We start from the raw sequence: 5,559 nt of genomic DNA, 5'->3' as shown, positions 1-5,559 counted from the left end.
CTGTCTGAAACTCTGTCTGCTGAACACCAGATTCCTCAGTAATAAGGCCCTTTTGATAAATGACTTTATTGTTGACCAGAGCCTAGACATTCTCTGCCTCACTGAGACCTGGCAACAACCAAATGACTTCTCCCATCTAAATGAGGCTGTCCACCAGGTTTTTTTTTGTTTGTTTTTTTATTAGTAAACCCCGGGTTAATGGGAGGGGGGGTGGCCTCGCTCTCCTCCATCGTGATAACATCAAAGTCACCACTGTCACAGTCCCCCATCACTCCTCCTTTGAATGTCTAGCTGTAAAACTCTCAGGCCCCAAACCCACTATCATTGTCCCCATTTACAGACCACCAAAACCCACCACTGTTATCCTCCTTGGTGATTTCAACATCCACATTGACAACCCATCCGGTACTTTTGCTAATGACTTCACATCACTTCTGGACTGTCTTGGCATCACACAACATGTCAACCTCCCAACCCATAACAAAGGTCACATTCTGGATTTAATCTGCTGCACTGACATCACTCCCACTAACCCTGATGCCATGGATTTCCCCATCTCTGACCACAAAGCTGTACTTTTTGACATTCATACCCAACTACACAAAACCAAGGAACAACGGACCATCTCCTTCAGAAACATCCAACTTATCAACACCACATACCTCTCCACCCTGATCAGCTCCTACCCCAACCCTCCCCCAGCTTCCTCCCTGACTGACCTGGTGACTCACTACAATAACTGCCTCTCCTCTTCCCTCACCACCCTGGCCCCCCTGAAAACCCGCTCAGTCTCATTCACCCACACTGCTCCCTGGTTCACTCCTCATCTGCGCCAGCTCAAAGCCACTGGTCATCGACTGGAGCAACTCTACAATAAGACTCAACTCACTGTACACCACCAAATGTATTCGGACCACCTCCATCACTACAAGAATGCCTTCACCACTGCCAAAACCTCATACTACTCCAACCTCATCAACACTGGTACAGGCAACAGCAGAGTCCTCTTCTCAACAGTCAGCCACTTACTTCAGGCTCCTAAAACCCTCCCTCCAGACATTTCCACCACCCAATGCACTGCGTTCCTGGACTTCTTCAGCTCTAAAATCAACACCATTCACCAACAACTGGCCTCATCTCGCACCCCCTCTGATGACCCACCCTGGATGATCACCTCTGGCCAACCTCTCATCAGCTCCCTCTCTGACTTCACCCCAGTAACAGAACAGACCGTTTCAGAACTCATCCGCAAAGCCAAAACCACCACCTGTCAGCTCGATCCTCTTCCCACCTCCCTTGTCAAAGCATGTCTACCGTCCATCTCCCCCATTATCACCAACATAATTAACTCCTACCTCACTACTGGTACTGTACCCCCCACTCTCAAGCTGGCTGCCATCACTCCCATCCTGAAAAAACCTGGTGCTGACCCAACTGACCTTAACCATTACCGGCCCATCTCCAATCTCCCTTTCATCTCCAAAACACTTGAAAGGGTGGTTGCCGCACAACTACAGTCCCACCTTGACACAAACAATCTCCACGAACCGTTCCAATCTGGCTTCCGTCCAAAACACAGCACTGAAACAGCCCTAGTCAAAATCACCAACGACCTCCCCATTGCAGCCGACTCTGGATTACTCACCATTCTCATCCTCCTCGATCTCAGCGCAGCATTCGACACCATCTCCCACCCTCTATTCCTGGACCGCCTGGCTGGCATTGGGATCACTGGTGCTGCACTCTCCTGGTTTACATCCTACCTCACCGGCCGTCAACAATTTGTTCAACTAAGCAACCACAAGTCTGGGTGTTCAGGTGTCTCACTGGGTGTCCCCCAGGGGTCAGTCTTGGGTCCACTCCTGTTCACCACTTACCTCCTCCCGCTGGGCACACTCCTCCGTCACCATGGGGTCCATTTTCACTGCTACGCTGACGACACACAGGTCTACATCTCCACCAAACCTACCGCTGCCATCCCCCCCACCTCCCTCATCACGTGCCTGGAAGAGATCCGGAGCTGGTTGAGCAGGAACTTCCTGAAACTCAACGGAAACAAGACCGAGGCCCTGCTCATCGGATCCAAATCCACCCTCACTAAATCACAACACACCCCAGCTCCACTCATAATCATCGATGGATTCCCAGTACCCTTCTTCTCCAAAGTCAAGAGCCTCGGTGTCATCCTGGACAACACCCTCTCATTCGCACCCCATATTCACAACATCACCCGGACTGCATTCTTCCACCTCCACAACATCGCCAGACTCCGCCCATCACTGACCCAATCCAGCACTGAAATCCTAGTTCACTCATTTGTCACATCACGCATAGACTACTGCAACGCCCTCCTCACCGGACTCCCCACCAAACTCATCAACAGACTACAGATCATTCAGAACTCAGCCGCCCGGATCATCTCCCGCACCAAATCGTCTGACCACATCACCCCTGTCCTCATCCAACTTCACTGGCTCCCAGTACACTACCGCATCCAATACAAAACCCTACTCCTCACCTACAAAGCTCTTCACAACCTAGCCCCCAGTTACCTCTGCGACCTCCTCCAAGAATACACTCCCTCCCGCTCCCTCCGCTCAACCTCTGCTGGACTACTATGTATCCCCACATCACGACTCACTACAATGGGTGCCCGGTCATTCAGCTGTTCAGCACCCAGGCTCTGGAACTCCCTCCCCCCACACATAAAACAGTCAGACACCATTACAACCTTCAAGTCACAACTCAAAACTCACCTGTTCAAACTCGCACACAACGTCTAACTGATCACTGTTTTGATTGTTTGTTTGTTTTGTTTTGTCTTGTTTTTGTTTTATTTTTTTTATTTATTATATTTACTTTTTTTTTTTTTTTTTTTCACAATGTCTTGTTTTTTAAACGATTTATGATGACTATATTCTCTGTAAGGTGACCTTGGGTGTCTTGAAAGGCGCCTCTAAATTAAATGTATTATTATTATTATTATTATAAATATATCGTCATAATGGGCCAAGTTACCTTCCCTTTTTCTGCCTTGCCCGCCCAGAGATTTTAGCCCGCCAATGAAACAATGAGCTACGACCGTGTGTGTGTGTGTGTGTGTGTGTGTGTGTGTACGTCGGACTCTCTGGCGTCTCTGATATTTCCACGAGACTCGTAGCGGGGGTTATCTCAGCCGTGGTTGAGAAGGAATTGGGGGAAAGGAACTTCGGCTTTGTAGCTTATTTATGCAAATTAGCACATGCGTAATTACATTATGCCCCGTTTGCCCATGTTAACAAACAATTGCAAAAAACATGCAATACATTTATTTTTTTCTTAAAGGCACCCAGTGCAACTTTATGTAAACATTCAATGAAAAATAAACATTCAATTTCTAGTCTTTTTTACACGTAGTAAGTTTCAATAACTCCATACCATTACATATCGACATTCAAGGAGCAAAGATGAGACGTCGTTGTGTGGTGAGAACTGATAGAAAATCGTAAACAACAACAATCGCCGGTGGGGAGAAGCCATTTTTCCATTGACTGGAAGCCTGCTTTATTTATTGTAGGTTACAAAAAATAAAGAAAATGGCGGCATTGTTGTTGTTATCGATTTTGTATCAGTTCTCACCACACAACGACGTCTCATCTTTGCTGCTTAAATGTCGGTATGTAATGGTATGGAGTTATTGAAACTTACTACGTGTAAAAAAGACTAGAAATTGAATGTTTATTTTTAAGCCTCGAAAGTTGCAGTGGGTGCCTTTAATGTAAGTAATCAACTCAGTAATTTTCATGGTGATAGTTGAAGGTTAATTTTTCGACTACTGGACTACCAAGCGGCCGCCTAGTTCGCGTATAGTAATAGAGTAAGTAATAGAGTAAAGAGGAGAGATATAACCTGTTCCACCGCTTAATTTGAACTGCTAATTTATTTAATTTAACTGTCAGCCACCCCTTGCTCACCGTCATTTTATTTATCCACTATGGCCCCGTTTAGCCTACACGAGGACGCTTGCAGGTAAAAACGACAAAATATTTTATCGGAAGTGCCTTTCGTTTAGACGGTGACAGCGTTTTTGGGCCATGAAAATATGGCAAGCCGAGTGTGCCACAATTCGACTTCAATTAAACGCGTTCTGAAACGCCAGCACGCGTGCCCAGAACGCGTTTTGGTTTTCCAGAACGCGTTCCGGCGTTTCAGCGTGCGCGCCCAGAACGCGTTCCGGCGTTTCAGCGCGCGCGCCCAGAACGTGTTCTGGCATTTCAGCGCGCGCGCCAAGAACGCGTTCCGGCATTTCTGCGCGCGCGCTCAGAACGCATATTAGCATATTAACAGCACGCGTGCTGTTAATATGCTAATGCGCTCCTCCCCTCAATTTTCTCAGCCAATAGATTTGAGCCGTTTTCACCTAATCATATGCTAGGGCAAACACACAGAGAACATCAGTCGAGACCAGAGCTCTTCTTTCGCGAATCTTTTCTGTTGTGTCGTTCTTAAAGTCGAAAGATGTTAAGATGTTTCAAATTAGGTGGTTAATGTGGAGGTGGTGAACACTACAAGTACATACACTTTGACTATACACTATCTAAGCTACTTGACCGAACATTGTGTATGGTAAGTGCCGTGGCAACTATGATAACATAATTAAAAAATACTTTTATTTATAGCGTATCGTTTATTACATTTATTTATTACAGCATTACATGAGTCAGCTTATTCGTCTTCTGAGTACAATAAAAACAATAAAAGAGTTCAGAAGTTAGAGTTAAAATTCCATTAGCAGTAAATAAGTCCGTCTGAAGTATTAACATGCAGTTGCAGGTTTTAGCCTGTACGTGGTAGTAGCCTATAAGACGAGGTATAATTCACTTCATCAGTTGGAATGAGACAGATAGAAAAAACTATATATATATATATATATAATATAGGGAGGTGAGGAGATAGATACTACTACAACTGATACTATTGGTAACCAACTGGTAGGTATTGGTACCCAACAGACCAAGCCCTTTAGGAAGACTTCCATCCCGCTCCTGTCACATTACATAAATAGTTGGTGTATAGCCTATATAAATGCAGAAAATATTGCAGCCAAAATTGCCCCCAAAATATTCACAACATTTACCATTTAACCATCCCTTTTCACATTAAACTGGCCTCTACTCTTGATACATTTGTAACTCACCTACAAACTCACTCATAGCCTTTAATTTAGTGAAACGTTTTGGTCACCTTTTTCCTATTTCTTTTTCACAGTGTCTACACGTCAGGTCATGGTGAGGAATATATTAATCATATATTTATATTAGTTAGTTAGTATGTTATTACTATATTGTTATTAAGTGAACATCAGTCCATGTGTTACAAACAAACAGCAGAAATCAAATGCCGGGAGGAGGGAGAAGCCTGTCTGGGCAGGCTCTATACACTGCGGTCCCGGTCCAACCAGCACCTGCCGACAATCTCCTGATTAGGAGTGAGAGAAACACAGGCATACACACAGCAGGGGCCGGGTCAAAGACCCGCCTGGGTCATCACACCTGCACTATACACACCTGTGTATAGTCA

Source organism: Gadus macrocephalus, chromosome 15 (assembly GCF_031168955.1).
Source record: "Gadus macrocephalus chromosome 15, ASM3116895v1".
Taxonomy (NCBI): Eukaryota; Metazoa; Chordata; class Actinopteri; order Gadiformes; family Gadidae; genus Gadus; species Gadus macrocephalus.
Note: the sequence above shows the minus strand (reverse complement) of the source record.